This window comes from Puma concolor, chromosome D3, assembly GCF_028749965.1.
Source record: "Puma concolor isolate L17-30 chromosome D3, mPumCon1.1.hap2, whole genome shotgun sequence".
Lineage (NCBI taxonomy): Eukaryota > Metazoa > Chordata > Mammalia > Carnivora > Felidae > Puma > Puma concolor.
The window spans coordinates 92,312,658-92,333,622 of NC_141678.1; the positions used below are offsets into that span (position 1 = coordinate 92,312,658).

The window sequence follows — 20,965 nt, forward strand, 5'->3', positions numbered from 1 at the left end:
GGTCTTTAGAGTTCTTGCTCCCATCTTTCCTCTTTCTTCAATTCTCTCATTTGGTGCCACGCACACCTTCTTGTAAGAGAGCTCTTCCAGGATGGTGTCCTATGAAACCTGTACTGTCAGATTAATTTCCCATCATCCAAACTCAGTAACTCGGATTCCTTTTCTTTCATTCCTCCTAACTCTCATTTTCAATGGTGTCTGACTGCTGATAGAGAAGAAGTGACTGGAATAATTCATGCTAAGGTGTGAATGGTCCATTGCTGACTCAGCTTGTGATCCCAGCTTTGCATTCTGAAGGAGTAGCTACTGAATCCAAAAAGAATCTAATGGTCGGAGTTAAGGACTTATTATTCAGTCAAGTCTGAACAGTATACTATGTCCAAATAGTAAGCATATTTTTCCGCCCTGGCTCCCTTTCTACTGAATGGAGATGGTATTAATAGGATACTTTAAAGCTATGATTTCCAAACTTCTGATGGTGCATACCTATCAGATACAAGAAAATGACTACCTACCCAAATCATTTATTGAATTCACATACACATGTACGATCACTGCACCGATGTGCTGCTTACTGCAAACATGTAACTTTAAAAGGATGCGATAAAACTAAATAATACATTTACACTATTTGATTTTAACTGTAGAAAATGTATATTCTTTTGCTCTCATTCCAACTTGTGATTGGAGTACAAGTAGTAAGGAGGAATATGCTTCACACACGTAAATTACACACGTAAATCACACACCAAATGCTGAAAGAAAACAGCCAGTGAGCACCTCCTCTCCGCATGCTTCACCGTGGGCACTCAGGTCACTTTTCATGGTTGTCTGTGCCTGTCAGACGTACACAGGAAAGGAGGGCCAGGAAGATGGGTGAGGGGATCCGTCTGTACAGTGTTAATAACGTCTGATTTTCTTCTTTGACCAAAAGAGATAAAAAAGTTGTAATGGTTTCTTTCTGTAACCCAGTTAATCATTATCGTGGGGGTGCAGTCACTGCTCCGTGTGCCTTCGTTAACACAAGAGCAGGCTCGGATCCAAGTTTTGTGGAACTTGGGACTGTTACAACTTCTGGGGAAAGGAAACTCTTTAAGAAAAAGAGCACACACACAAATCTTACTTTTGCAACTTCTTACAAACTCTGTGATCCTAGCAACACGGTCCTGGGTCCTCCCAGAGTGGCTCCCGGGGTGATGGGAGAGGATTCTGGGGGCGCGGGGCCCGGCACCCCCAGCAAGGAGGCAGGAAATGGGTCTTCAGCAGACTTGAGGAGTCCTCTCTTGCAAACGAGGAAGCTTGGGAAAGAGGGCTATTTTGCAAAAAGATGCTTAGAGGACTGGAATTTAAATTTCTTTCCCTGCTTGGCTCCTCTTAATGGGCTTTCATTCTTAGCAAATCCTGCCTTCTGTGCTCAAATGTTCAGAGAGCAATCCCTGGAGCACAGGACAACTCGGAGGTCTGGCGCTGATAAGGACCTGAGCTCCAATGTTTAGATAACGTCAGAGCCCTTCGCCCTGGCTGCCGTCATTCTGCTCCCTCCTAAAAATATGAGCTGTGGTCTCAAGATAGTGGTGCTCCTGGCTCGAAGAGGAGGATGTACAGCTTTTTGGTAAAGAACATCCTGGACTTACTAAAATAAGTCACAGTGTCAGCTCCTGCCCATTAAGGGGGCCCACTTTCCCTGGTCTTTGTGGGTGAGAAATTTGAGATGAAACTGGTCTTGCAGAAATCTCAGCCTGTCTCCCTTTTAAGGCGTTGTTTTCAATGCAAGATGGCAAAGGAAAAATCCAAGAGAAGGCCGTGGCTAACAGGACATTTACGGCCCTGAGAACACTGAAATGCAGGGGGGGGGGGGGGGGGGCGGGGCTGTACTTGAAGCAAGGGTTGCGAAGGGTTAAAGTGTGCACTTGAATGCGGTGGACGGTAGGGATGCCCAAAAGCGATTTCACTAAAAAATAAAGCCACAAATCCGTTTCTCCCCTCTCTCCTTACCCCACGTGGGCACCTGGCAGGACGGCCTGCCTCCAGATCGTTCTCTTCTTACAGGCCTGTCCTCGACGTCTGTCCCGTTTCTCTCTGCGGCTCTCACACGCCCCTCTGCTCGGCCTGAATCCGTCCGCCCGGACGCCACGCGGGGCCGCCCAGGAGAAACCAGCGGCAGAATTCTTTGAAACAAAGACCTAACCACTGACCTGCGGCTCCGAAGGCGGCCGAGGTACACGCCACGTTTACCCAGCATGCCTCGGGCGGCCCCAGGACTGGCTGGCTGCGGCCACGTGACTGGGCCGCTCGTGATCACGTCACGCGGCCGCGCACAAGCCCCGATCTGCGGCTGCGCGGGGAGGGGCCCCAGAGGCGGGAAGGCCCGGGGGCTGCGGACCGGTTGCGGGCCGGGCTGGCCTGGTCGCGGGAAGAGCTTGCCGCCTGCGTGGTTTGGGGACCGATGCCCATCCGGCCCGCGCGGCCTCGTCGTGCAGCCCGCGCCTGCGCCTGCCTTCCTTCCTTCCTTCCTGACAGGTAGGAGCGGATTTGGGGGCGCAGGGAGCCAGGCGTGCTGGAAAGAACCTAAAAGAAACCGGAGGAACCTTCTAGAATGTGTGTCTGAATGAGCTCTGGGAATACTGACCATACGGTAAGAATTCATCCAGATAAATTTTACTGTTTTACCTTCAACCCTTAAACCTAGTTCCGAGGAAGGAGGTAGGGCTTTTTTTACGGGGACGTCTGACGCACTCAGTGAAGGGTCACGCTGTGGGGTCGGAGAGGGCGGGAGGGAACATCCAGCCCCGTGCCTTTGCACCGGCAGCAGGCCAGCGCCCCCCCCCCCCCCCCCGCCCCAGGGGGGGAAGGACGAGGTCAGCAACCTCGCACGTTGCCGGGAACATTTACCAAGAACTCGCCTTAGGGGCAGGTGCCCTGCAGGAGGGGGCAGGCTGGACCCAAGCCACCCTGCCACCCTGAGTCTCGCCTGAACCCCCCTACCCGGACTCTGCCTGCATCCTGAGCCACTGCTCGTGAGCCACAGATGCTAAGTGGCTTACACTGCTGGAGTCTCAACTTGCTCATAGATTTGTGGGGAAGTCCATACCTACAGTGTAAACTCCTGACCCCAGGGCCCCATTCATAGAAGCATTTCGCAAAGGGGCCTGGAGCCTGTGACTGAGACACCACTGCCACCTGGTGGCCACACACCCAAATTACAACTCCAGGGTTTATAGTTCCGGTTCTATTGTTTTCAGCAGGATCTCCTGGAAAAGTTGAAGATGTGAGCCTTGGGTTATGAAGCATTAAAACACGGAGGTGACAGGGGAAAGGAAGTAGTGAGTGTCAGGCCAGGATGGGGAAGTTGGGTCATTTCTAGGGCTTCCGGATTCTGGGCTTCACAGGCCTGCAGCCCTTTAGAATGTTTGAAGTTCCCGCAATATCAAATGCACCCAAAACGAAAGAACTGCAACGCCTGCCAAAGACAAGATATCAGTCCTGTGTCTTCTCTGTCGTTTGGGGTTGTCTGTTTTACTCTTTCTCTCCATCCGCATGTCAAGTTGCCTTTTTTGTTTGTTTGTTTTTTAATGTTTAGATGTTTTTGAGAGTGTGTGTGTGTGTGTGTGTGACACAGCAGGGGAAGGGCGGGGGGGGGGGACAATCCCAAGCAGGTGCCACGTTGCCAGCTGTGGAGCCCAACATGGGGCTTGAACCCGTGAACTGTGAGCTCATGACCTGAGCCAAAAGCAAGAATCTGATGCTTAACCAGCTGGGCCACCCACGCACCCTGTCAGGTTGCTTTCTCTGAGAGGGTTTCTTCCGCCTAAACTGACACGTGGACGACACTGACCTGATTCCACGCTTGCATCCTTGGAGGCACTCTGGCCCGTGCCCTGGACAGGTCTGGAGGGAGCCTGACTCGGAGCAGAAAGAACCCAGCAGAGAATAGAATACTTCCTCCCACCCCAGAAAGGAGCAGTTCTCCAAGCCAGTGTCTTCTGTGTTGCAGAAAATCAGGTTAGACGATGGGCAATGAAGCTGAATCGCCAATGATGTCCATAAATAAACAGAGCCTCACGCTCCCGCCATTTTATACTTCGTTACTTCAGATGTCCCAAGGCCTGCGGTCTTACCCTTGGCGAAGCCAGTTTAGAGGAAGAGAGAGCCAAAGGGAAAGAAAGGGAACCGTGTCGTAGGTTTAGCTCCGTGCTCTCTGTTTTACCAAATCCTTAAATGCTGTGGGCTGAAAAACCGAGACGGAGAGAATTTATACGTGACCTAAGTTAGAACGTAAGTCAAGTCAGTATATATCAAGGACAGAACGTGGTCTCAGATCTCTCTGAACACAAAGAAGGCTTTTACCAAGAGTATCTTCAGCATGTTGAGACTGCGGGCTGCTGTCAGGATGCCTGACTTCTTCTCTGCACCTCCATCCCTTCTCAGATGTCCTTCTGATGAGCTTCCCATGAAACTGGAACGTTCTACTTCATCTCAAGAACTAAGAGTGAGGAAGGTTCACAGACAAGATTGTGTTAAATTCTTCTCGTCCCTTTTTCCCAGTGTTACACGTGAACGGGTCCAGTGCGGAAGGAGGAAAGCCCAGCCAGGCCGCAGGATTTAAGGATTTTCAGCCTGTGGATTCAGGAAGTAGAAGTCTTAATTTTTAGAGCCGCTCTGTCAGGCACTTTACAGCTTCCTCTTCTAAGTGCTAAGTGCCATAAATCTCTGGACGGCCGGTCTCCAAACTCACATGTAAACGGTCCTGCACACGAGCAGCAATGGCCACCGACACAAGTGAGTGACCCATAAATAAGGCTCACGTGTGGTCCTCGGCTGTCCCAGTCCACTGTCCATCCACAGGCGCGGCCCTGGGCGTCTGGGGCAGGTGGCCGCACCTGCACACTTTCTGGGCACGGCGTCTGGCAGAAAGGGAGGCCCGATGCGACAGCATTGCTGCGGGCCTGCCTTCGTCCGGGTGCTTCTACGGTGCGGGCGGCCTTGACGACGGGTCATCCGCGAGTGGCCGTCTGAGGCTGGGGTCCCTGGGCAGCAGCCTCGGGGGGAATTAAGGGTTAGCTCTGTGCGGGCCCTTGCCCACTGATGGTGATTTAACCATGTGAAGTGGCCCTCCCGAGGCTGTCTCTGTTGGCTCTGGGAGCGTGCGAGAGCCACTGTCTTAGGACCTGCTGCATACTTGTCTAGGACTCCTGCATGAGGACAAGGTAAGCGGAGGAGGACCTCAAAAGAGAAGGTCGCATTGTAAGGGGCAGGGGCCTGCACGTTTTTTTCTGCAAAAGGCCGGATAGTAAATATCCAGTTTCAACTACTCAGCTCCTCCGCGGCACGGAAGCCGCCACACGCTGTGCCCGAGTGAGGCGGCCCAGCTGCAGTTTGGTAAAACTTCATTTACCAAAAGAGAGGGTAGGTGGGATTTGGCGCCCAGGCCTACTTTGCTGACCCCCAGGATAGGAGGAGGAGCAGAAAGGCAGCCCGTAAGATCCAGACCTAATCCCAGTTCTGCCGCGTGCCAGATCTGAGACCTTAGATGTTACTTTTCTCTGAGCCTGTTTCCTCATTAGTAAAAGGGAGTTCACGGTATCTGCCCGTTAGACTGCTGATGATGTATGCAGAGCTCCTAGCGTACTACCTGGCACAGAGTGGGCGGGCGGTAAATATAGGGCTTTCCACCCAAGTACCTGCAGTTCTGGGGGGAGTCCGGCTGTAGGTGCCTCAGTGCTCTGTTGCTTTCAGAGTCTTTGATGGTCCTCTTTTGCCTCATTTGTTGGACCTGACTCAGAGCGAATGAAGTCTCTTTCACCCCATTTGTATTTTAAAAGTAGGTCTTTCCAAACTCACTGACATGTTATTTCAAACGGCCTGGCAGCATTCAGGGCTTTGTGGAGTCCCCTGGCAATTTGACTGCACCAGAACATTGCCTACCCTAAAATTTTTAAATTATGATGGAATGCAAAACAGATGTACCAAATCTAGGGAGGACTAGAGCAACATTAATTTGTTCCTTGGGAATGCCCTTCATAAGCACGTTTTGGGGCAGACATTTGTGATAAGAGCCAGGCAATAAAAGATCCCAGCGTGTTCTAAACACTGCAATTGTTGCAATTTGTGTCAAAGAAAATTTGGAAGGCACAGATAACTGAAACAGAGCTGACTAAATTTATGGCTCAACCTTTTACTGAAATATCTGTGTTTGGAAGATGTCACTGATCAGAGAAATGAGAATGTGGATGGAAAAAAATTAGTATTCAGACGGGTGGAGCTCTGAACTATGACACTGATCGATGCTTAGTTAGAATATGAACTGGGGCCAAGTTTCTGCTTGGGTCTCTTCAAGGTGGCTGGCTTCACGGTGCATTGCAAATACCAATGTGAAAATAGAGTACTAAACTTAAAGTAGTGTTTTCAGAAAAACTGTTTAAAAAAATTTTTTTAAGTTTATTTATTCTTAAGTAAATAGGGGTAGAGACAGAGCATGAGCAGGGGAAGGGGAGAGAGAGGAGGAGACACAGAATCCAAAGCAGGCCCCAGGCTCTGAGCTGTTAGCACAGAGCCCCACGTGGGGCTCGAACTCACAGACCACGAGATCATGACCTGAGCCAAAGTCGGACGCTTAACCAACTGAGCCACCCAGGCGCCCCCAGAAAAGCTGACTTTTATATACAAGGTTGTGATTTTAAGTACGCTGAGCTTCAAACTAGGAAAAAAATATACGGATAGAGAAAAAGTGCAGTAGAGTAATAGTGTGAAGGCCACTAAGATATTGGCCTGGGGCGCCCAGGTGGCTCAGTTGGTTAAGCATCTGACTCTTGGTTTCAGCTCAGGTCATGATCTCATGGTTTGAGTTTGAGCCCGATATGGGGCTCTGTGCTGACAGCAAGGGGCCTGCCTGGGATTCTCTCTCTCCCTCTGTCTCATCTGCCCCTCCCCTGTTCAAGGTCCCTCCCTCCCTTTCTCTGTCTCTCTCTCTCTGTCTCTGTCTCTCTCTCTCAAAATACATGAATAAACTTAAAAAAATAAAAGATACTGGTCTGAGAACTAGGCTGAGGCCACATTGTCAGCTATAATACATTACATCCTTGTGGGTCATGTGATCCAGAAAAGAACTATTTGTGGCACAAGGAGAAAATTACTTCTTTCGGCAGATCTGAAATTTCATATCCCCCAAGATGTACTTGTTATGCTTTTCCTTGTAAGAAATGAATCTGATCGAAATCTCTCTTGACCCTATAGAGTTATAATCTTCTGGGTAAAACTGACCTACTTTTTATCTAATTCTATGCCACCACGTCTATAGAAAATGAACTGTGCCCGACAAGAAACGCGTTCTGTGTTCGTGCAGTTGTGCATCAAGACGTGCTTTAAAATCAGGACAAATGTTTGGCTTATGAAAAAGAGGAATGGCTCGCCAAGCCAGAACGTAAACATTTCCTGTAGCTTTGTTACTTACTAATAACTTAACGTTTTCTTGCTAGGTTTTTATTTTATAAACCAGAGAAGGAAACAGATTCCAACGGTACTAGGTAACAATGCTGTGGAAGTTGTAATTCCATGATGTCGATGATGCACTGGAAGGTTGTGTCTAACTTTTTTGGGTAAAAAATAATAAAGAATGCATTTACTGTATTTTGTTTTGTCCAAATGCAGTTGTTTGTGTGGTTGAGCTCATGCCATGTGTAAAATTATGCAGTGTTTTCAAGATTTGTATTTTGAAATAATCTGCAATTAACAGCAAGTTTTAAAGATAGTGCAGAGAGGTCCTGTGTACCCGCACCCGGTTTCCCCCAACGGCTGTATCATATTTAACTATGGTACGATAGCAAAACCAGGAAACTGATGTTTGTAAGATGTGGGTGTGGGGATCTAACCCATTTTATCCCATGTGTGTTTTCATGTAACTGCCACTGCAATCCAGATACAGAACGGTTCCCTTACCCAGAGCACTCTCTCTTGCCGTTCCTTTAGCGCCGCACTTACGTCCCCACCCCCCACCACTCCTTATCTCTGGCAACCAGTAATTTGTTCCCTGTCTCGGTACTTTCGTTGTTTCAGAGGTAAATGGAACCATATTTGTAAATGGAATCTCATGTCATGTAAATTTTTTATATCTTTTATAAATCAATATAATGTTCTTGCATATAGTTGGGCCTTGTTGTTTCTTTGGAAGTGCTAGACCCATTGATCCAGCAGTTCTGAGAAGGAAAGCCTGAGGCACGGTACATTTCTAATGGATCTTTTGTCTCAAAATCCTTGGACTGGGATGGGGGAGGCAGCATCTCTAAACACAGTACAATATCGTGAGGTAGCCCACTCCCCCTTTTTGTTCAAATACGAAGGAAAGGTTACCAACCTGAAGTTACATAAGGGAAAAAATAGCCTCTGAAGATAGCAGTAAGAATCTGAGGGTAATGGCCCATTGTTTTCATAATTCTCTCAATTCTTGCAAAGAGGAAGGAACTCTTTCAATTATTAAGCTTCTTATTAAATTGAATGACCAGAAAACAAGTTAATGCTAATTGCGTCTTCTGGTTAGACCTGAAGTCTTGGCCATTGTTAACACCCCTCGATCATTCAGAATCATATCCATATAAGCAAATTAATATAAATCCTATTCATGTACATTTCCTCCCTCCATCTCTCTTTTCTTTCTCCCTTTCCCATCATCCATCTTCCTTAATTGTTCTCTCCCTTCCCTCCTTCTCTCCTTTCCTTCTTCCCTCTCTCCCTCCATCCTTCTTTCTTCCTCGTTTTCTCTCCATTGTATTTTTGTCCAATTTGCCTTTTTTCCCCCCAGAATTGCCCTTAGTTCCACAGTCACTAACATTTCTTAGTCCCAAGGGTAGGGAGAGTCACCTAGCCCAGTGCTTCTCAAACAGCGTGCCCACAAATGACCTGTGTGTCTTGTGGAAATGTGGATCTTATCTCAGGAGCTCTGGGGCAAGCCTAGGAATCTGCATTCTTGACAGGCTCCTAGTGTGTGGACCACACAGAGAGCAAAGACTGATGATGAGACCCTCCCCCACGCCAGCACCCTTGTGATGTTCAAACACTATTCCTTTCCCTTTGGTGTGGAGAAGGCACCAAGGAGGTGGCTGGGCAAGGGTGGTGAGGTTTTGCGTTGTGGTGGGGTTTGGAGCTGACAGCCAAGAAAGAATTCTCGAAGACATCTTTGGTGCAAGCGTATTGTATTAAAGCACGGGGACGGGACCCGTGGGCAGAAAGCGTTGCACTGGGGTTGTGAGGAGTGACTGGTGATATACTGTGGGGTTGGGGGAGGGAAAGGCACAAGGGAGGCCTCCAGAAGGACGTTCATGTGCTAACGAGGACTCCTGAGATACCTGAGGCCCAGGGATTGGCAAGCTGAGGTGGTTTTTCCCTCTCACAAACCATTGTCCTTAAGACAGTAGGGAGTTCCTGTAGATTAGGCTATTGATAAGATTATCCTTTTCTTATAATTTGTTAAGGTATTTGTAAACTGATGGAGAGTCTTATCAGTTTGACTATTTGTTTTCTGTCCTTCCCTTTGTCCTTGGACTGCCAGGAGCGCCTGAGGACTATCACACTTGTCCCACCTGGGGGTGAGGGACGTGCCAGCTTGTACTTTGCCCTCAGCCTGCCTTATGGTCCCTCATCAAGGTGCGGTGGGGGGGGAGGAGCTGCAGAATTGGGGGGATGTGAGGGCAGAGAAGAAGTAGCCTTTGGAGGGTGTGCCAGTGTGAAGCAGAGGAGGGAGCATCTGGCTGGTTTGCTTCTCTCCGGGGTAGGAATCCAGCAGGCGACTGGCCGAGGGGATGAAATGAACAGCCAGGAGACGCGGCCTTCACGGAACTCTGGGTGGGGACCCCAGAGCGTTCTCTGGGCTCACATGCTGCCAGCAGGTTGGTGGTCTCCACGTGTGCACTTCCCATTGTTAACTCTTTTAACCATTCCCGGATCCCTCCGTGGGACCCACAGACGTCCAGTCGAACCATCTTTGAGGAGTTAAAGAGACATCTTGTCCATTAGGATCAAGAGTTTCTCCATTTGAATGCAGACCGCCCTCCATCATTCGTGCTGAGGTCACTTAGAGAAAAAGAAGAAAGACTGAAAAATCCAGCTGACTGTTGCCAAGGGAGGTATCAGTGAGCCACCCAGTGTGACCACCACAACTTCGGCATGAGTTTCTATTGACTCAGCACTTGGTTTTCTTCGTGCTGCTTGGATTATGCTGTCAAAGGCCAGCCCCCCTGTGGCACATCCAAACTGGTGGCAGCAGGCACAGCCTGTGACATTTCAAGTCCACGTGACAGAGCAATACTTAAACTCCGGAAATAGAAAGTTGTCTGGACGACACCCCTTTCCCGTCGATACAGTGATAGTATCTTACGTTTCTTTACTGTAGGACTTCATATTCGCCTTTCTTCATATTAACAACACAACCGTGTTGTGGTTGATGCAGTTTTCAAATGATTATAAAATAAACGCATGCTATAATGATTATTTTGCTCTTTTTATTATCCCGATAGTAAATCTGGGCCATTCTTGACTGGTGCAGTAGGAACCGGGCAAGATGAAGAAGAAGGCGCCAAGATTTGCTCCTTTTGGCTGCTCAGGATCGGTGCTCATGAGGCCAAGACCCCAGGCCGAAATTTGTTTCTTTCTTTCTTTTTTTTTTTTTTTTAACTTTTTTAATGTTTTTTTTTTTTTTTTTGAAGGAGAGAGACACACAGAACATGAGCAGGGGAGGGGCAGAGAGAGGGAGACACAGAATCCAAAGCAGGCTCCAGGTTCTGAGCTGTCAGCACAGAGCCTGACGTGGGGCTTAAACTCACGAACCGCGAGGTCATGACCTGAGCTGAAGCCGGACGCTCAATCGACTGAGCCACCCAGGCACCCCCCCACCCCCCAGGCAGAACTTTCTTACGGGCTCTGTTCCCGTGTTTTCTGGGATAGTTAGAATTTCAGATACTCTGTTTTGTTATTTTCATCCATTCAAGTTTGTCAGGTGTGAGTGTCCATTTGTTATAGGACGTCTTCTCTAAGGATGCGTGCCCCTGGCAGAGGAGCCCGTGGAGAGAGTGTAGACAGATCAAAGCAAGTCTGTCCTTAACAACTTCAGGGACGTCCCAATGGTGTATCCATGGTGCCATCTTCTCATGTGAGAGAGAAGTTTGCAGGAACATGTGGGTGAATGGGATATTTCAATAGTAAAAAGTGAAGTAAAAAAAAAAAAACACTTGGATTCTGGGTGCTGGGTTTTTTGGTGTTCCTTCCAATATTTTTGAACTTAATTCTGGGTCACAGATTACTTGGAAACGTTTGATCCTTTTGGGTCTTGCTTTGAAGCATCGTTAGGCTGAACGGAAAGAGTGCCTGGTTCAGGGCTAAGGTGCCTTGCTTCCGGGATGGTAGCCCCAGAGTAGGCTCAGTGCCCCTTGCACTGTGGACATGAGCCAGTCCCCACTGCGGGTGAGCTCCGGGAATCTTCCGTCCCATCCTTTCCAGTGGTTCTTTCTGGGCCTCACCTGCGTGTGCTCGTCAGTACCCCTCTGAGACCGTGAGGTGGGGCCTCCACACCCGTGTGTGTGTCTGTCCTCTCTGTCACTCTGACCTGGGAATTCTGTGCCTCAGTCTCCCCGACTTGGCATCAGGAGGACTGCTGGGCGCTGCTTGGGCTCTCCCTCCTGGCACTGCGGCCACCCTGTCTCTTCAGGCAGTGAGCCGAGGGCAGTGGTGGGACCCACCTTTGCGCACAGATCTCTGCCCCGTGATGCTTATCGTCCAGGGTCCGAAAACCCTTGTTCTGTGTGTCTCGTCCAGGTTCAACGGGGAGGCTGTACCTGGGGCCCGGGGCTGCGTCCCAGAGAGACGCTGCCCTGCCAGTTCCACCCTCGACCCGCTCAGGACCATCCAGGTCACATTCTTTCACTCTTCTCTTTTCACCTTGCTGTGGTTCCGCTCGATTCTGCGGTGTGCCGTGTGCCACCGAGCCCCACGGTGAGGACACGAGTTAGCCAGGCGTGGAGCTCGTGTCCACAGGTACCAGGATGGGCACAGAATGGGCCCTGTCTTCCCGGGGCTCCGAGTCCAGCCTTGGGGAGTGCGTGTTGGGGGAGGGCCAAAGAAGCAAAAGTAAGGACTCCAGTAGACACACGACCAAACGGTAATCGGATCGTCTTACTGAAGAGTCGTGTGCAAAGTGGTAGAGCCTGCGAGGAAAGGAGTGAAAAGTTCCGGGAGGACAGGCACGCCAGGGACCGTAGAGGGCCTGGGGGTTTAGCAGCAGTCCCGACAAAAACCCGGGAGTGATCGAATCTGGCCGTACCCGTCCCCCTGTGTCCCCTGGTCTGGCAGAGTTACAGAATGACCTGTGTCCTCAGCTGCACGCGGCAGCCCCGTGCGGCGCTCCGATGAAGCCGAGGAGTCAACCTTCCCCGGGTCTGTATCCAAATCCTGACATCTTGCCGGGTCCCAGGTCGCCACGTGGCGCCACGGGCGTTGGCCCGCAGCTCCAGGCGCACGTGGAGAGGAAGCTGGCAGGGGGCTCCTGGCCGTGACTCTCCCGCTTGGGGGAGGGAGACGCGGCCGAGCCTCTTTGCCCCCAAACCCGGCCTCGTGAATGCTCCGAGTTCGGGCCCACGTGATGAGCAGCCGTCCTTCCCTGTGGATTGGTGGGGGCTGACGTGAACATGGGGGTGGGGAAGGAGCTCAGGCGGTCTCTCCTGCACGGGGCAGCAAGGGAAACTGAGGCTGAAGAATACAAGTTTGCTAGAGGTCCAGGGAGGAAGTGAACAGGCACCCACGTGGAGCCGTGACCTCATGAGAGAAATGAAAAGGTGGCCCAGAAGCAAGGGTTGTCTCAGTGCCGGGGCGGCTCACCCCCCCCACTCTGCGCCGGGGCTGGAAGTCAGGGTCAGGGTGCCGGCAGGTTGGCTGTTTTCGGGACTTGTGAAAGGCCATCTGCTTCGTGCCTGTGTCCCAGCTTCTGACCGTCTCCCGTGACCCTGGGCTTAGGCTCCCTGGCCTCTGCCTTCTTCACGTCTGTGTCCACAGTTCCTCCTTTAGCAAAGGCACCGGTCGTGTGGATTAGGGCCCACTCTAGTGATCCTATTGAGACCGGATCACCCCTGTAAAGACCCTGTGTCCAACTAAGGTCACATTCTGAGGTCCTGGGAGTTAGGCCTCCAACACATCTTTCCTGAGGGGCTCAGGAGACAAAATTCAGCCCATAATGGAAATATAAGAAAAGCGTGGGATCTACAAGAAAAGACTGGTGTTGTGGCTTCAGATACGAGGCTGAGAGGTTTAGAGATTGCAGAGAAGGCTCCAGAAGTCACCAAAAGCCCTTAAGCAGAAGAATGGCAAGATTGCGTCTGTGTTTTAGAGAACAGCCCTGTCCTGAACAGGAGGCTGGAGCGGGGATGGCAGATGAGAGGCCATTTCACTGTGTAGACCCCGATCCGATGCCGAGGGCCTGGAGATGGGCAGTAGCAGTGGGAATAGAAAGCAGGGCGGCACGTATTTTGAGAGGGATTTTATTTGATGGTATTGTATTGTGTTGTGTTGTATTGTATTGTATTGTATTGTATTGATTTGATTTTTTTATTTGATTCTATTCTATTCTATTCTATTCTATTCTATTCTATTCTATTCTATTCTATTCTGTTGTGTTCTATTCTGTCTTGTCTTGTCTTATGCTTATTTTTGATGGAGAGATAGAGCATGAGTGGGGAGGGGCAGAGAGAGAGGGACCCAGAATCCGAAGCAGGCTCCAGGCTCTGAGCTGTCAGCACAGAGCCCGATGCGGGGCTCAAACCCATGATCCGCGAGATCGTGACCTGAGCCGAAGTCAGACGCTCAACTGACTGAGCCACCCAGGCACCCTGAGAGAGATTTTAAAAGCACGATAACTTTGTCTTGCCAAAGATGGCGAAGGTGGGCTGTCCAGAGGTGAGGCTTCGGGGGTTCCAGGAGTGGGGGGCTTGAAGTGCATCGCAAAAACATGCCCCAAGGCCCAGGGGAGACAGGCAGAGAAGAGAGATGGGATGCATGGTGAGGGCAAGCAGAGCCAGGAGGGTGAGAGCTGGCTCCCCCTGGAAGGGCTGCAGGAGGTGAAATAGAGACCATGCTCCCAGGTCCCGCTAGAGAAGGGGCAGTGTGAGGTGAGGACTTAGTTTAATGTCCCTGGAAGTGTTGTGTTTTGAGGACACTTTTTGGAAGTCACAGAAGTTGTACCCCAAAATAATCTGAAGCATATTGTGAGCGTTAATTTGATGTGGTAACCTGGTTGGGTTGTGGCCCAAATATCTAGTCAGATATTATTCTGAATGTTCTGTGATGGTGTTTCTCAGATAAGATTAACATTTAAGTCGTTTAACATTTGATAGACTTTGAGTAAAGCAGATTTCCCTGCATTGTGTGGCGGGCCTTACCTAATCAGTTGAATGCCTAAATGGGAAAAGACTGAGCCTCTGAAAAGAAATTCTGCCAGCAGTTGGACTCAGCCTGCAGCATCAACTCTTGCTGGGTCTCCAGCCTGCCGTCCTACCGCAGATTTTGTACTTCCCAAACCTCACAGTCATGTGAGCTATTTCCTTAAAATCGCTATCTGTATACATACACTACCTGTTGGTTCTGTTTTTCTAGAGAACCCTAATACACACATCATCTCGGTTGCTTTTAAACGTAGTTCTGTTTCCTCAGCCCAAAATGCAAACATGGGTTAGAAGTTGTTAAAAAGCAACATTTAAAAAAAAAAAAAAAAACAATACATTACAAGTATGTTTTGGGTCGTCACCTCTTCTTTGTCTTCCTGTAGTTCACAGATGCTCCCCCAGTGGAGGCCCTGGATCCCAGGGAGAGGGCGAGAGCCCTGAGCTGCTGAACAAATCCTCTGGTTGAGACGAAGGATCTGTTTTCCACGCACCTGACTTGCTCACTCACTGAGGGCATAGTTGGCCGAGGGTCCGCACATCCAGCTGCTGTCTTTGACCTCTGCCTGTCCCGGGAAGTAGGCAGAATGCAGTGAGTGGCCGTGACGTTCAGCTCCTCTCGCTGAGTTTCTACAGAGAGGACCTCAGAAAGAGGAGGAAAGTCGAGTACGTCATTTGGAGAAAGGACACGGTCACACCGGAGACGTAGTGAGCCTACCCAGTTAGACGGGTAAGTGGGACAGCAGAGCGCATGCACAGCGAGTAAAAGTACCTCCCGGGCCTGGCCAGTAGGAAGGGCCGGACAAGGTGCTGGAGACAGAGCGGAAGTGGACACCATCTTCTGAGGAATGTGTCCTCCCTCAAGCCGGGTGAGCCGTGTAGACCAGATGTGACCATCACGTGTGGACCAGACATAACCATCACTAGCTGACTCTCCCCTTCACACTTGGATCTAGGATAGCTGGCACCCGCTTGAAAAGTACAAGGAAGCTACTAGAAAGATTAGAAGTCTTCGCACTTCCATTTGGAACATTTTTCAGGTAGCTAAGGGTGGTGATGATTCGTTTATTTTGTCTTTAAATTCCTGGTAGTTTAGAAAAATTTGGGGAAACCTGGCAAACTAGTCACAATCAAGGAGCGGGTGGACAAGCACGTGGTGACAGTGCAGCCGTAAGGCCTGAATTTTAAAAGTCGCCTCATACTCAGCTGTGCGCACAGCCCTGTCCAGAGCCCTGGACATCCATTTATGAGCACTGAGGTGCCAGGGTTACTCGTTTGTTCCCTTCTGCTCACGTGACTTTTCTTCAGCGAAGTCTATGGAATTGTAGTAAGGAAACATTGAGTGGATTACAGAAGCGGGAAGCATTAGAAAGGAGCTCCCTACACTGGGCACCGTTCTGCATCAACACACACACACGACCGCTTCTGCACCCCAGAAGGAGGCCCCTCGTGGCTGGCGTGCTCTGGAACCCTGCTTCTGGAAGTTTCCCCATCACGGATCTGTCCACAGCAGCGTTTCTGTGCGCCCCGGCTGGGCAGCCCAGCATTGGGTCGGACCCGGACGTGTGGCACAGACAGTGTTTACGGCTCGAGGCGAGGTCTCTGGTATGGCTGCGGCCACTTTGAGTCTGGGCCGTGACCGATCTGAGAGCAGAATTAAAATCGCGGATCCCCGGCCTGTCCGGAGGCCTGTCCTGGGCCTCCAGCCTGCCTGGGTGAGGGTGACGCCCTGGCCCACACAGTGGCCTCCGAGTCAAGAGGTGTGGCGGCCCCTTCGTGGTGGTTTCTGGCCCAGATTTTCACCCGAATTGAGCCGGTGCTCCCGTGTCTTCATGAAGTGCACCTGTGTGGGGGGTGTGGCCGCCAGGCTCTCCCAGGGTGTTGCTGTGGTTGGTAGTGAACAGTCCCGGGGGCCTGTCCCCGCGTCGGTCCGTGGGTTGCCTCGCCTGGCCTGGCGGAGGTGCGGGAGAGCCCCAGCAAAGCCAGGCCGTCCGCGCAGTGCTCTTGGGATTTGTTGGACTCAGCCCGTCAGATCTGGACGTTGACGGGGGGTTTTAACTCCTAAGAGGTAACAGACGGTCCCGAAAAGGGTCCTGTGAACAAGCCTTCTGTTCTGAGGTCCTGGTGCCAGCAGAGGTGGAGGGGACCCGGTAGCAATGCGGGCTGAGGGTGTGATGGCTTGGGGGTCCCCTGCAGACAGAGTCCTCCATCGGGGGCACTTACGGGCACAACCCTGCATCGGGGACACGTGAGGGCACATCTCTCCATCATGGGCACCTGTGGGCCCGTCTCTCAGTTGGGAGCTGTGACTGGGGGTTCAGACGTGGGGTGACATCTATGTCCCTCTCTCCCAGGACCACACGTGTGGGATCATGCTCTGTGGTAGGTTTACTCAAAATTTAGGGTTGCATAGATGGGATTTCTCCTCCATCTGGAAATACCACGGACAGCACGAACACTAGAAACCTTTGTTAACCTAGTTTACTCGGAGATACCATTTTGTTGTAAATGTTCCCAGTTTTAAACAGGCGGTCGGTCCTCTTCTGCATTTGGGAGAAGGTTTAAGTTCGTATGCGAACCAACCCCTGAACAAGTGCACAGCCCTGCTTGCTAAAGTGTGCGGCCCACGTGGTCCCCCCCTCCCCCACACGCCGTGGAGACCTCCGCCAACAGGTAGTCTGTTCCCCGGGACACCAGCGGTCTGCCTTCTAGGGGGCGCCTCGGGGCAGGTGGTCCCTCTCGTCACCCGGCCGCCTGCCTGAAGGTCCTTTTGTGGTTGGGTAGCTGTTGCTCACACGGCAGCCCTCAGAAATCGGGTCCGCTTTCTTCCAGATGTTTCAATGCAGCACAGCTCAGCAGCGGCCCGCCTGCGGCCCCTCTGAGGACATTCGGACTGATGCCGTCACTAATGTGGCTCCGATCTAGGGCTGGGCCAACTCAAAATAGCTTAACATACGGACGCCTCATGATGAGCCTGTGAGGTTAGGAGGTGGGAGGGTTGGGCACAAGTAGTCACGAGGGGAGAAGGTTCCAAGAGAATCGTAAACGATTATAATCTTTTGAATAAGTGAGGTGTTGTTCTCCAGGTTGGTGTGAACATTAAGTGACAACCTCAGAAATAATAAAAGAATTTCATTTCCCTTTTCTTAAGTGCTTTTTTTTTTTTAAATGTTTATTTATTTTTGAGACAGAGAGAGAGTATGAACGGGGAGGAGCAGAGAGAGAGAGGGAGACACAGAATCTGAAACAGGCTCCAGGCTCTGAGCGGTCAGCACAGAGCCCGACGCGGGGCTTGAACTCACGGACCGTGAGATCATGACCTGAGCCGAAGTCGGGCGCTTAACCACCTGAGCCACCCAGGCGCCCCATTCATTTCCCTTTTCTAATTTGGAATTAGGATTGAAAATGTTTTTAGAGCATAAGACACGCTCAGCAAGAGGTCTGTACGCAGCTAGTCTACCTCGAGGGGCTCCTGCGTGATGATGTTCGAGCTCAGAACAGCCGGTCCACGTGGTCAGGAAGCACCTCCCTCAGCGAGCACGCATCCTGCTAGAGGCCCTTCCTGTAGGGCATGTCCCGGACCTCCCTCTTAAGACGCGAGTGTCTCCTCGGGCAGGCTGTCATACTGTCATCAGCATCGTTGCTACCTCACCATGACTCGGCAGATGGCTTTTCAGTCTGTCGGTTCTCTGGGAACGGCGTGGGACGCAGACTTGCACGTTGTGTTGGGTGTGAAACACCGAGGAATCGTGGTCTTAAGAGAAGCGGAGGCGGAGCAGAGCCTTCCAGAAGCCAGAGGGAACTTTAGGACCTGGGTGAAATCGCCACCACTCTGTGCTACACAGGAAGGCTGTACCCGGAGCCACAGACGGTCGGGACGAAGGGACCAGCGATCTTCCCACCCTCCTGTCACGTTATAGGCAAGAAGAGGGGACACTTGAGAAAGGAGAGTGACAGCTCGTTGACCCCTGGCGCGTCTCCTGTTTGCTTGCGTGTTTCGTTGATTTTTTTTTTTTCTGATTAAAAATTAGACGTTTCTCATTACAGAACATTTGGAGAACACAGAGAAGCATCAAGAACAAAATCAACGCCATGCGAAAGGGGGTTATCCGACGGAGACCGCAGTGTGGAAGGGACCTTTCAGAGCAGCAGAACGGGCAGTGGGAGGGTCCAGCTGGCCCCTCTGTCCTCCGGGCCCCTCAGCGGACCTCGCTCTCTGACTTCCCTTCTACCCCATGGGGGTTGTTCTGCGGCATCACCTCTGTTGCTTCTCCACAGTCAAGGACGGAAGGAAAGTTCTGTCCTCTCTCAGTCCCGCGAGTGCTGCTTGCTCCCATGCTCGGGCAGGTCCGTCCAGCCCACAGACTCGGGAATCTTTCTGGTGCACTACTGACCGTACCCGTTGTGATGGCCGCTTAAAAATCCCCACAAAAGCGTCCTTTGTTTCAGAAAACGTCCTGTAAGTTCTCAGTTCTAAGATAGTTTTGTAAGAGGAAGGCGCAATGGAAATGATGGAAATGTTCTAACCCTACTTTTTAAAGCTGTGGAATCAAAAGAATGTCTTCTGCGCAGCCCTTTAAATCCTCCAGAAGGCCCTATGTATGCCAGATTTTCCTGAGCGGCCCGTTTTAATCGTGGACCGATCAAGATTTTTAATGAGAGTTTATCTGGAAATTGCCGGGGCAGCTTCCATAGATTTCCCGGCAGCGCTCCTGCCAGAGGTGATGTGGATTTACTCTTACTGTTGTGCTTTGTGGAATAAGGTGTTTCACGTGAAAGGAGGTGAATTAGAATCTCTTGCTTCGTTTCTGGCCTGGTTTCTTGCTTCGTATTCCTCAAAACGAAGCCGTCAGTCTCGATAGGATGCGGCTCTACCTTGACTCCAGAAAAGCTCTGCTCTGAGTACTTCTGAAGTTCTGGTATGATCTTCTCTTTTATTTCTTTCTTCTTGCCCTTGAGGTAGATTTTAGGCATTCCAACGAAAAGAAATGTTTTCCATCTTGAAGCATTGCATTTAGTGGTAATTGTCAAGTGTTACTCCAGAGAGAGCGCCTTGCTGTGAGAGAGAGCCACGCGGTGTGTGAAACACACCCCCAGGGCCCCTTGGGGCGTGCCTTGTGCTATGGTGGTGGAGGGGAGTGGAGGGGAGCGAGTATCTTTACTTCCGTGATCAAGGAGACGGAATCCTGTCTGTCTGTCAGAGGGGATTAGGGAATGATGGTCAAAGGTGTGGACCCGATGAGATTTTACTAGTGTCCCCAGCTATTTCTTTCTTTGCCCTTTGCCCTCTTTCGGGGTGGGGGTGGTGAGGGGCTGCTTCTCTACAGGGTCCCTCTCCTCCCTGCCGCTAGAAGTCTTCTGTGGAGCAGGGGACCGTGAGGTGCTGTCTGCACCCAGCAAGGGCTCTCCGCATAAGGGACCCAGAGTACTGGCCAGAAACCCTAGGCAGCCTCGGTGTCCAGGGTCTGGATGACCTAGCAGGACTCTGGCGGCCTACAGCTGGTGCTGGCAGGGCCCGGGAGGAGCTGCAGGCTGGCCAGGGTCAGGCTGGCAGCAACAAGAGACCTTCTAGAAACTGCTCTAGAGACCACTCGTGACAGGAAAGGCGCTCCAGGGCTCTGCCTTGGTCGGGGCCCCCTGATTGTGACCCAGCCTGGTGAGGTGAGTTGGGCTTGGCATGGCAGGAGCTGAGCCAACTGCTGACGCCTTGAAGGACCACACGGTGCTGACAGCTGCATTCAGTTTCTAGAAGCTTCACGGCATGAGCCACGGGTCTTCTCCACGCGGTATCTTCACATGTTCTCTTTTCTGGACGTGACTCTCGGCATCTCAGAGGACAGGCCAGGTGTTAATTCTCATACTGGCAATGGAGCAAGAGGCCGGCCCCGTCTAAACCCTGGCTGGTCACGTCGGCCTCGAAACGCCAGTAGCGCTTTTGGCTGCGGCACCCACTCCCGTTTTTGTAGCTGTGTTGTTGGTGATGATGACAGTGATGGTGAGATATACACAGAAGTTATGGCAACCGCTTTCAAGTGTATGGTTCGGGGCATCCCGTTCACGTTAATGTGCAACCGTCCCCACCGCCCACCTCTAGGACTCTTGTTAACCCCAAACTGAAATTTTTGCTACCTTGTTTTTTGAATTTTTGAATTATCCTATTCTGTGTCTTGCCAAATAGACTGTCCGTCTCTTGAGGATAGAACAGAGTGTGCACAGGTCCCATCCTGTGTCTCACACGTAATCAGAGCTCCAGTACGTGTTCGGTGACGCCAGCGTGCAGCTTTATGGTAGAGTCTGCTTGTTTCTCAGCAACCTTTTTTTCTCAGCCTCCTCACTCACGGACCCCTGTTTATTAAAATTAACCACAGCTCTCAGATGGCAGGTGATTGGGTCAGGACTGGGCCCCTGGCCCAAGAAGGACCAAATATAGTCTTCACGGCCTGGATTTGGGACAGTCTCTTTTACTTGAGTATGTGCCAGGAAATGTAACATTGAACTGAAGAGCTGTGGTATCCCTAAAATTGCAGATAGAGGAGAATCTGGGATAAGATGCA

At 51.0% G+C, this 20,965-nt stretch overlaps 1 long non-coding RNA gene across 3 annotated transcripts; it reads left to right on the forward strand.

The window, feature by feature from the left end:
• The first annotated feature begins 1,875 nt into the window (after nt 1-1,875).
• Nucleotides 1,876-19,218, forward strand: LOC147575703 (uncharacterized). 3 transcript variants are annotated; one of them, XR_015242664.1, is made up of 4 exons: nt 1,876-2,635; nt 4,546-4,779; nt 14,798-15,077; nt 18,459-19,218. It is a non-coding gene; the product is annotated as an uncharacterized LOC147575703 (long non-coding RNA). The 3 variants fall into 3 exon arrangements; XR_015242665.1 differs by lacking the exon at nt 4,546-4,779; XR_015242663.1 differs by lacking the exon at nt 1,876-2,635 and having other exon boundaries at nt 3,665-4,779.
• The last annotated feature ends 1,747 nt before the right edge of the window (nt 19,219-20,965 follow it).